General features: G+C 39.1%; 1 long non-coding RNA gene across 1 annotated transcript; it reads left to right on the top strand.

The window, feature by feature from the left end:
• The first annotated feature begins 6323 nt into the window (after positions 1-6323).
• Positions 6324-8033, top strand: LOC127565633 (uncharacterized). Its single transcript, XR_007954963.1, has 2 exons — positions 6324-6509; positions 6576-8033. It is a non-coding gene; the product is annotated as an uncharacterized LOC127565633 (long non-coding RNA).
• Positions 8034-12463: the final 4430 nt, after the last annotated feature.

Here is a 12463-nt window from a genome sequence, read left to right as displayed (position 1 = left end):
GGCGCAACCCTTTCGCGTTTGCTGCGTGTTTATTACCACGTCGAGCATAAAATGCAAAACGCGTTCAGCTTCCTATCAAATGGCACAAAATGGCTGTCGAGCTTGTCGAGTGGGAAAACCCTTTTCCAAGAACTACAAACAGTTCAAGGCGCGCAGTGTCCAGTTTAGTTGTTGGAAATTAAAGTAGAATCAGCAACAGCAGCAGCAGCAGCAGCTGTTGGTTGTGGTGGTGGTGGAAAACGGGAAAACGGAAGTGCTCGGCAAAAGCTCATAAAGTCGAAATTAAATAATTTGTCTTCTTAATTTTCAAATAAATTCTTCATCATCCAAATAAAGGAAACCCCAAGCAGCAAAAACAATTGTGCGCAGCACAAACCGAAAGCAGCTCAGCCAACCAGAAGCGTGGCGAAATCCCGACAACAACGAAACCACCTCGCCTCGTCTCGTCCTTTATCCTGCATCCCATCTCCCCGACTCTCGTCCTGTCCTCTCACCCTCTCTCAGCTGACGGCAAGTGCACACTCGCACTCACACTCGCACTCGCACTCGAGATGTTGCCGAGCAGGGACTTTTATTAAATTCGACCTACGCCATGCCATGAATATGGGAGCACTGCCTTCGTCCTGCCATCCTTCCTTGCCCGCCCTTATGCTCATCCTGCCGCCCTCGCGACAGTTTTCGTATTGTGTTTTTTAATATGTTTGTATGTCTGTCCAACTGTCTCGCTGTCTGTCCGTCTCCCTGTTCTGACTGTCTTCCTGTCTCACTGTCGCCCGGCACAAATAATCGTGTACACCATTAATCCTTATTTCACGGCATTGTTCTCATTTCCCACTCCTCAGCTCCTCAACATCTCCCCTCCTTGGTCGCATCAACACAAGTGGCATGTAAGCGATTATCGCTAGGATAAATGTATGAAGCAGAAAAACAATAAATGTAAAAATAAATAAAAGGGTGTCAATGACTTTTGATAATAGAAATGATAGTCCAAAATACTGGCACAATCTCGCTGCTATCGCAGATGCACTGAACAAAATTCAACTCAAGTTCATGACAATTCTATTAAATGATTAGTTATTTAAATATAATTTAAATATACTTTTTGCTTAAACAAAAAGTTTCTTCAAAATTAATGTTCTCAATTCACTATTTATACTCTCTCGTGTTGTACTTTATCTGATCTCATAATTGTTATAACATAATGTTTTCAAATTGTTGGGTCATAAGAAATATAATTGTTTTGCCAACTCGGATTTTCTTTAATTAACAATTTTGTATTTACTGTACAATTTTTGTATTTATTGAAATAGTATTTTAAACCTTGTGAAAATGATGGAAATTAACATAAAGACCAAATGCAATTCATTCCACACAACAGTTATAGTGATATTTTTGTTATCATATTTAAACAAAAGAAACAGAAGAACAAAAGAACAAAACGTTATTTTGATCACAAATCGTTTCATTTATAATCTCTATATACAAAAAATACTAACTTTATCATCTAATTGGAATATGATCTATGTGTCTATGTATACATAATTACATATATAGAATTTAAATATATTATAGAAAATAATCATTTGGGCTTAATATACTTTGAACCAAAAATACAGAGATTATAAATTATTATTTTAATATTTTTCAAGCAACGTATTACAAAGTATTTAGCCGAAAATTTTCAATTTGTATTATAACTTTTAAGAGGTTTCTCATTAAATATTTCTTTATGCATCTTCGTTCTTCAAACTTATTTATATTGGAAATAATTTAGATTTTACAAATTTCATAATCTTATTTAATACTTTTCTTGATGCTTAATTTGTAAAAAATTTTTACTGGATTCTTATTCAATATTTCTTAGCGCTGTTGTATACATCTTTATTATTTAAATGATGCATGCAAATTGAAGTGTCGCATATTTTTCACAGTGTAGTCTATGTTACCTAATTGTTAATTTTATTTAATTATTTTCTTAATGATAAATTTGTAACATCATTTTTAAGTGGATTCTCTTTCAATATGCTTTTTTATACTTCAAACTTATTTATTATTCGAATTTCTTTGAGCTGAATGTAAATTAAAGTGATGCGTTTTTCTCACAGTGTAGTGCATGTCATATAATTTCCAATTTTATTTAATTCTTTTCTTGATGGATTCTCATTCAATAATTCTATACTTTTGTATACATCAAATTTCTTTATCATACTAATTACTTTGTGATAAATGTATTTCAAATAATTCAATGCATTTTTCTCGCAGTGTAGTGCAAATCTCGTGCCAAGAAACCAATAAAGTCCAACGACAGCTTTTAGCAATCACAAAACGATTTGAAATCCACGCACTGCCAGCCAGCGAGCTAGCGAGCGAGCCAACCAGTCAGTCAGTCAGTTCAGCAGGATGAGCAGCAGTGAGAACAACGAAAAGAATAAGCAATAACTTCCGCAACGCCCTCTCGGCATCGTCATCGATGTCTGGGTGCTTGGTCCTTGGTCGCCCTCTTCAATATAGTTGCGCACGCTTTCCGCTTGGCCTAATTGCCGGATCAGCAGCGTTGATGCTTGTGCCTCTACTCCAGATACTGCTGATGCTGATGCTTATGCTGATGGTCCTGCTCGGAATGTTGGACTTTTCGACATATACAAATTTCGGGCAGAGGGCGAGCAGGCGAGCAGGCGAGCGGGTGAAGCGCTGCTCAAAATGAAAAATGACAACACTGGCAGGGTCGAGTGACGACGCCAACGACAACGACAACGACAACGACAATGACGACGACCGCACGCATTTTCCGGGAGCAGGAGTGAGGGCGAGGCAGGAATGACTTTGACTGTGCGTGTGCGTTGATCCTTTTTGCATCCTTTTGATGCTGAGGGTGCGAAACGTTTGAATGCGAAATTAAATGATAAAAGATAGCAAGGACACACGCACACAAAGCGTATGCTACTGAGGGGAAGTGGCATCCTTCATCCTCCATCCTCCATCCCCTCTCCCTTGTTGAGTCCGCCCTTCATTTACGCGCCGTCAACGCTGAAGGTCGAGCACCTGTTTTATTAAAAAGCAAATAAACGAAGCCAGGACACCGCAGACAAGCGGCAGGCGGCAGCAACTTGCTGCGCATTGTTAATGTTAATGGTGGCTTGGGTGGTGGATATATTTGTGGATATGGACACACACACACAGCTGGGCAGGGTGCGGCAGCAACAACAACCGAAACTCGAACTCGCATATAAATATACGTATATATTAGAGCTCATGGACTCATGACTGTCAAGTGGTTGGCGTAGCATAATAATTGTGCATATTTGGCTTTTTAATAAAATCTAATCGTCATAGCATCAAGGGAGAGGCCTCTATTGGATATTCTGTCAATGTGCGAGTGTGTCTGACTGTGTGTGTGTGTATGTATGTGTGTGTGTGTACAACCATGGCCATTAGCGGCGACAGCAATCGGTCTCTCAGCTCATGGGCAATGAAATTTTAATTAAATTTGCCAAATAGATGCGGATTAGAAATACGTAACAAAGAGAACCCCTCCCCTCCCTCCCCTCCCCACCCATCCACCACTCGATTCACTTGCCGCTGCAACAGAGCTACAGTTGCATCTATGACCATACCTGGTAGCTAATAACGCATATCAACCGCAGGCGGCTCAATGAGCACAAGGCACAAGCCAGCAAAGCAATTGAATGCAGGACGGGTTTTTGGTCTCTTGTTGTTGCTGCTGTTGCTGTTGTGGCTGTTGGCATGGCTGCAACCAAAGCGATCGACTGTCACATTCACATCTCGGGGCTTCGGCGAACTAAGAGTAGGACCCGTGGAGTGTGGAGTTGTGGCAAAAAGCAAACCCTACCAAATGCCGAACATGAAATTTTTCGAAAATTAATTTCTGTTTCTCTTATCGCGCTGCCCACATTGGGAAAAGGCCAAGAGCCAAGTGGAAGGCAAAGGCAAAGGCGAAGACGAAGACGATGGCCAACAACCAGCAAGCAGCAACCGGATACTGCGCTAAACGTGATGATGCATTTAAGATTCTTCCGATTGGTCATTATTGCCTGGCATTTAATGCTGCCTCCGCTGACGGCGTTTTTGATTGATCTACTCATTGACGTCGCTGCTCTGTGTCCCCCTCCCAGCCTCATCTCTCTGTCTGTCTGTCCGCCACTGCAGATGACAGAAAATCATCATAAGGCAATGACAAGAAGGTCTTTTTACAAGCACAACACAGAGGATACCTCTCTCTCTCTCTCTCTCGCTCGCTCTCTCTGTCTCTCTTTGTCTCCACAGTCCACAACCAGATGACAGCTAGCGATAAGCAAAAAGTTTGCAGCGCGGTGTTGGCAAAATGGATGATGACTCAAGGTTTCAATGGCTGCAGCAGCTTTTGTTCCTACCCAACTACATTACTTTTTTGTAGCAACATAACTTTGCTTATTAATGCATTGAAATTATAATTAATTAATTACATTTGCCTCCTAATCAAAACAAGCAAATTTTTAAATACTTTGAGTATAGAGTTGGATCTGACTCTGATTTATATCGAACTTACTAAAAGTTTACTAAAAGAAAATGTTTGGAAAAATAACTCTAAGAGGGTATATGAGGTTCAGAATTAATCCGTATTAATCCGAATTCCGTTATAAATATATAATAAATAATCTAACTTCTCATATTTAATATGTAAAATTTGTTTTTGAAAAGAGATTACGTCGAAAAGAATTTACTATTCTCAATATTTTAAGTCCTTAAATGTAATTTCCATTTGATTTACTTTTATTAGTAATCGTTAAAACATTGCTTATACATACATTTATATATAAATTACTGGTTAAAATAAATTTGGAAAACAATGTAATTTATTTACATTTAACCAGCAATTAGTTAATGATGACAATATAAAGACGGTACGGACATTCTATACTATTTATAAGTAAATAATTCTAATTTATAAATAATGTTCCCCACCGTTTTTTTTATCGCTTAGTTAATCTCTTTAAGTAGAATAGACCAAATTTTACTTTTTATACCCGCTACTCATAGGGTAGAAGGCTATTATAACTTTGAGCCGACAGGAAATGTATGTAACAGGTCGGAGGGATCTCCGACCCTATAAAGTATATATATTCTTGATCAGCGTCAACAGTCGAGACGATCTAGCCATGTCCGTATGTCTGTCTGTCCGTCCGTCCGTGAAACACTGGATCTCAGAGAGCCATAATTTTTTTTCGACAGCAGTTGTTATATTTGCACGCAGATCAAGTTTGTTTCAAATTTTTGCCACGCCCACTTCCGCCCCCGCAAATCAAATAAATCGAATAACAAGCGTACTTTTAAAGCTAGAGCTGCGAATGTGTATACAATAATAACTATAGTACTTATGAGTCCTGAAAATTTTATTGCGATCAGATAAAAATTGTGGAAGGTATTAAAGAAATTCTTTTGTATGGGCAAAAACGCCTGCTTACTAAGGGTCTTAGTTTCTTTTGCCGACAATCTGGTACATTGTGCCGTCTATGGTATATTTTGAATGTGGTACTATACTGATATACCAAATATGTATACCATTTGGTATATTTATAGTATTTTTGTAATATTTTCGGTATATTTTGAAAATAATACCGCAATATTTTGTTTTTATTCAAAATGGGTAGCGGGTATCTCACAGTCGAGCACACTCGACTGTAGGTTTCTAACTGGTTAGTATTATTATTTTATTATTATTATTTGTTACAAAACTATTTATCTCAAAATATGAAAAAACATTAATTTTGCAATCGGAATTTTATAGATTGAATGTTGTAACTTGTTAATTAAAAAAATTAGTTTCGAAGCCTATATTTAATTATAATTTAAAAATGATTATAAAATCCTTCAATCGGAATTCAGAAGCTGCTGACAAATTGTTTATGTTTTATGGAGCACTTGGCCGAGTGTTCTCAACTTTCACTCAATGGACGCGCCCACGTGCATCTCCATTGAACTGTGGGGCCATTAGTATTAGTTGCCCCTGTCACACGGTCATCGTCATCATCGACGACTACGTCCAAACGTCAATTGTAGCAAGTTGGCGTAGCAGGGCTCAAGAACAACAACAACAACAAAGGTAAGCTGAGTGTGTTGCATGCTCACGCGTACACGGGAGGCATGCAACCGCGGCAGAGTCCCTGCCACAGTGCCAGTTCAACTGCACTGATGGGAACAGCAACAGCAACAACAACAATAACCACAATAACAATAACAACTACAAGTTGGCTATGACTAAAAAGTTTCTCAAGCTCGGAATTGGGATCGTGCGTCATGTGTGTGTGTGTGTATGTGTAGGCAAGCTTGTGCATGCATGTATGTATTCGTGTGTGTGGGTTTTGTGTAGTTGCCGTCGTCTTGAAACAAATTTGATTGCTACTCGTTCGCTTGGTTGCTTCGGCGATCTGCCTGTCGATGGAGTAAAGAGAGGGAATTGGAGAGGAGTTCTTTTGCTAACAACTGCATTCGCGTAGCACTGCAAACGCAACGTAAAAACAAAACAAAACAGAAAAAAAGAGCAACAACAACAACAGTAACTTGAAAGCATTTTGCAGTTGAGCCGCCGCTGCCGTTTTGCTGCTTTCGTGGACTTCATCATCTTTGGGGATCCGAACGCAGCCGACAAAACCGAACAGAAACGAAGAGGGCCGAAGGCTGAGACGTAGACGATGGAGCAATTTAATGCAATGACGAGCTTCGGCATCGCTCTCAGTCGCGGTTTGTTTGCCCATTTGCCGACGCAGATAAGAAATTTGCGATTGCTGCTGCGACGAAGACGACGACGACGTCGACAACGTCGACGACCAATTGGGAAAACTAGAAAAGCAACAATTTGATTATCCGGTTCATTTCCAGGTATTGCAAGTGCATGCCTTATCAGAGAGCAAAGCGAGTGGCAGAGAGCAAGAGAGAGGGGAAAGAGCACAAAAATGATCGTGTTCGATATCGAAAACTGCGCTTAGAATTTCGTCCTGTTTGCGATTGCACATCGCAACTCAGCGGCTGCTGCCTGTGTTTGGCTTTTGTCTTTGTGTGTTTGTTGCCGGCGAGAACAAATGGTTGTGTTTCGAGCAGCCAATGGGCCCAAAGCCAAAGCCAAAGCATACTCTCGCTCTTGCTCTCTCTGTTGGGCCAAGCGGAGGAAAGAGAGCGAACTGAGGAATGAACGGGCAGTGCAAAAAAGAAAAAACGCAGAGAATATCAAGTCAAAGCGAAGACTGCAAAACAGAAGCACGCGCGGAATGTGAAAAGTTGGTTCCCATGACTCCATGGACGAGGCGCTGTTCAAAGACACCGAAATTCGTCGTCGTTCGTGGGTTTGTCTGTCGTTTTGTATTGTCTTGTGTTGTGTCGGAGTCTGCTGCTTTTGCTCCTCTCCTCTCCTCTCCTCTTCCATCTCGTTCTCGCTCGCTTTGTTGCCTTCTCTGTCGCACCACAGCTGGGGGCATCGCGATGCTGCTGCGTTTTGCGGCCATTCGCAGCTCTGTTGTTGCTTTATTTTGAGCAGCGTTTATCAGCGATTTGGAAGCATTCAACATGCTGTTTGCAAAACATAAAAACATATTGAAACATTTCGCATTGCGATAGAAAGAAGCGACAAAAGGAGCAGCAGTGAAAATGATGCTGATCTTGCTATCGGCGTCAGCATCAGCAATAACATTGCAACTTGGCCGCTCTCGTAGCATACTTTTCAGCGCACGCCATTTGCCATTCCACACACACACACACATATACACACACTCTCATAAACTCACACTGCTCGTTTTTTTGGCCAAGTCATTCGCGATTACCTCAAAGTAAATATCTCGAAAACATTTTCATTACGTCAATTTGTCGTCGTCATCTTCAGAGTCTGCTTCGCTGGCTGGCTGCATGGTTGCGTCTTTGCTTCGTTGGTTGGCTGATTGCTTCTTAACTTGATTCTCCATCTCTATTCATAACGCGGCATAAGATTTGGCTGGCTGGAAGGATGCCTGATGCCTGATGGCGGTTGGCGGCATGCGCACGCGGCATCCCAGCGGGTAATGAGCCCAAAAACATTGCGCCCGCTTCCATGGCAATGCGACGACGCGTCGCCCCCGCCTTTGCCTTTGCCTTCGCATTCGCCTTCGCAGTTGGTAGTTCATCAAAATCGCGTCCCACATCCGAACGATTTTTATTTAATTTGTGTGCCATTGAAAGTTCACCGAGGCAGCCAAAGGACCTCTTCACCCGCATACTTTTTGTTGTGCGACCTTGTCAGCTTATTCTATAATAAGCGAGATTAAATGGTGTGGCAAAGATTTAATCAACGATGCGCGTAATATTAATAAACATTGTTTCTCTAAGTATAAGCCAAATTGCTGAAGGTCATTGCAACAATATCATGTGTAGTCTCGAATGGCGGCTGAATTCTGAACTCAACACTTTCTCGCTCAAATTGCTACAAAAAAGTTCACTCAAAAGCAAGTTGATTTTTTATTTCATTAAACATTTGGTTCAGGTGTTGCAGAATCGGATACTACGCAACATAACAGACTGTCCTTGGTTCGTGCGTGGCACAACGCTTCATAGAGACTTGAAGCTACATACTGTAGAAGAAGATTGGGAGACACACAAGCCGCTATAGCGATAAACTTAGAAGACACCGCAGCCTACTAGCCAGGAAGTTACTTCCAGCGAGACCATTAAGGCGTCTTAAACGGCAAGGCTTTGCCAAAACAATTAGGTGCCAATAACGCTGATACATATGTATGTAATCCTCATATTTGTGTTGAGGTTTGGTTTATTTTTATATATTTGATACTCCTGTGATGTTAAGGTACTTTAAATTTGCTGTACAGATTCTTCACTTAATAAAATAAAATGAAAAAAAAAATTAAACATTTGGATTTTATTTAAACGAACTCGTAAGGTCAACCCTTATTTTGGGGGTGTACTTTTATGAATTCAAAATGAAATGTTATTTAATTTCTTAGCGAGAGATTCGGCGCAATGTTCCCCAAAATGGTTTTGTGGTTGCTCGGCCAAATACAAAGTTTTGGAATATAATAACGAGGAAATATTTCTTAATACTACTGACTAATCTCGAACTGAGAACTTTCGATTTTTTGAAGTGTTCAATTGGTTTTCGGCAAATAAGTTATTAATATATTTTCGAAAACTGTATTTTTATAAAACTGAATTCTTTTTTATAATACTAAGAAGTTAGTTAAGGAATTTGTTTATTTACTAATAATAGAACACGATATTTAAAATATAATACTTATGTAAGCATTGCGATTCTCTAACTCATAGTAGAACAAGTAAGAAAGTTACAGTCGAGTGTGCTACCCATTTTTAATAAGGGCAAACTATTGCGGTATTATTTTCAAAATATACCGAAAATGCTAAAAAAGAAATACTAAAAATATACCAAATATTATGTTTGGTATATCGATACAGGACACCATTCAAAATATACCATAGACGGCACAATGTACCAGATTGTCGGCCAAAGCAACTAAAAGCCCTAGTAAGTAGGCGTTTTTGCCCATACAAAAGTATTTCTTTAATAACTTCCACAATTTTTATCTGATCGCAACCAAATTTTCAGGAATCATAACTACTGTAGTTATTATTATATATACCAAACTTTAAAACAAGTAAGAAAGCTACAGTCGAGTGTACTCGACTGTGAGATACCCGCTACCCATTTTGATTAAAAGCAATATATTTTGCGGTATTATTCTCAAAATATACCAAATATACTGCAAAAATACTAAAAAAATATACCGAATGGTATATTTGGTATATAGACATAGTACCGTATTCAAAATATACCATAGACGGCACAATATACCAGATTGTCAGCCAAAGCAACTAAGACCCCTAGTAAGTAGGCGTTTTTGCCCATACAAAAGTATTTCTTTAATAACTTCGACAATTTTTATCTGATCGCAACCAAATTTTCAGGAATCATATATATATAGTTATTATTGTATATACCAAAATTCGGAACTCTAGCTTTAAAATTACGCTTGTTATTCGATTTTTTTGATTAGCGGGGGCGGAAGTGGGCGTGGCAAAAATTTGAAACAAACTTGATCTGCGTGCAAACATAACAAATGCTGTCGAAAAAAAATTATAGCTCTATCTCATATAGTCTCTGAGATCTAGGTGTTCATACGGACGGACGGACAGACGGACAGACGGACATGGCTATATCGTCTCGGCTGTTGACGCTGATCAAGAATATATATACTTTATAGGGTCGGAGATGCCTCCTTCTTCCTGTTACATACATTTCCTGCCGGCACAAAGTTATAATACCCTTCTACCCTATGGGTAGCGGGTATAAAAAGTCGTGAATTAAATTCAAAGCGGCTTCAATTTCTAATAATCGCGGAAACATTGAAATTCTGAAATGTAGGATTAAAATTTAAGACAATATGTAAAAAAAATAAATTGTTCTTGTTATTAATCTTACTGAACTTGTAAATTAAGCCGATTATTAATATATTATATTATTATATTCAGTTGCACTTATCGCGCAGAAATTAATTCCGAGTTTTTGGATTTTCTAACTGAAATATGGGCTAATGCATCGATTACTACTTATGGTTTATAATAATCCTTAAACCGATTTCTTTTAACAACTGTGTTCTGAATGTATATTTGAAAATTCCAGGTGGAAATTAAATATATTAAATTATGAAATTATGAAATAGTAAATCTCTTGAATGCTATTTTCCTAAACTTTCTAATACTTTTAAAAGCTAAAACGTTCTTTATAATACTTTATCAGTTTATACAGTCAGATCAACGTTGGGTTTCTAACTGTGTTGGCTTATGCTATCTCCTCATTTTAAATGAGCTTGGTTTTTCATGTTATTATAAGTTTTATTTAAGTATATATCGTAATTAATTAAAGGAAAGTAATTTTCTTGCTTTTGGTCAATGTCTTTGAATCAACAAGAAGAAATTGTATTAAAAATGTACATTCACAATAAGAAAATAAATATGTTAATTCTACTTAATGAATGTGCGATTACACAAAAAATATGTTTGAAAATATATGGGTCATCATTATCTCAGTGTGTCAAGGACTCGTTGACGTCATTAATATAATTTGAAAAAATTTTAACAGCTGCTGCTGCGTTGCGACGCATACGAATGCGGTGAATGAATAGTGAATACTACAACGAATACTACTACGAATATTGCTCACATCAAGTCGTGGAGTGTTGAGAGCGTCGCTGCTGCTGCTGTTGATGCGTTGACTGCCTTTAAAAATGCAAATCAAGTTTCAAATATTTGAACAATAATATTTGTGGAATGCCACGAAATGCTTGAGGGAACCCAATGCCCAAAGCCCAAACCCAATTCCAGCTCCAAGCCCAAGTAAAATGGATGTGGATGTGAATGTGGCAGCAACAGAAGGCGAGAGCATACATATTTATGTTAAAATGTCGCGTGCCGTTAACTCTGAAATGCCAAAAGCCGGAGTCGCATACATTCTAATTAATAGTGCGATGCAGGAATGGGAAATGGGAGCTGGCGGAATAAATGAAAGCCTTCATTCGTGGCGGCATTAGAAAGCCAGGACACATCCAGAAGCCCCGATACGCAATGCTGTCAAATTGTGAATGCATTATGCAAACGTGAAGCTGGGATGTGAGTTCGGGACATTTCCGTCGCTGTCGTAGCTGTTGTTGTTCTTGTGGTCACTTAGACGTGTCCGTTGTCGTTCCGCTTATCAGCGGCATTTTGGACACAGCTACCGCAGAAGCAGCAACCAGAGTCGCTGCCTCATCTGAGTGTCAGGCCTCGTTCGCATTCCCGTTCTCAGTCTCAGTCTTAGTCTCGGTCTCGGTCTCATTCACGTTCTCATTTCTCCATTTGCGGTTCGCGTTTCCCAGGCAAATGTTGTTGTTACGTGTTTGTTTTCGGGACGCTGATTTAGCTGGCCACCGGGGGCGCGTTCCAGCTATCGACGACACATTGACAGGACATTATCGGGCACACTTGTAAGGCGCTTATCTTAATTGCTACTGACCTGCACAAGCGCAGCCACAAAGCTGCGGTCTGCTCTGGTTTCTTTTATACCCGCTACCCATAGGGTAAAAGGGTGTTATAACTTTGTGCCTGCAGAAAATATGTATAACAGGGAGAAATAGTCATCTCCAACCGCATACAGATTAAATATTCTTGATCTTTTGCATTAACTATATATGTCCGTCTGTTCATATAAACACCTTAGTCTCAGAGATTATAAGAGTTAGAGTTACAATTTTCGACAACACTTGTATTTGTTGCACTCAGATCAGGTTTGTTTTAGATTTTGGACACACCCACTTCGTAAAAAACGATTAGCAAGCGAATTCTTAAAGCTAAAGTCACACACAATATATGTAAGCTACAGTCCTCATTATTTCTGGTATCTTTTATATTATATATCATTATATCATATGGTATCTTTTGT

The sequence above is a fragment of the Drosophila albomicans genome, chromosome 3 (genome assembly GCF_009650485.2).
Source record: "Drosophila albomicans strain 15112-1751.03 chromosome 3, ASM965048v2, whole genome shotgun sequence".
Classification (NCBI taxonomy): domain Eukaryota; kingdom Metazoa; phylum Arthropoda; class Insecta; order Diptera; family Drosophilidae; genus Drosophila; species Drosophila albomicans.
Note: the sequence above shows the minus strand (reverse complement) of the source record. Positions and strands in the feature narration are given on the sequence as shown.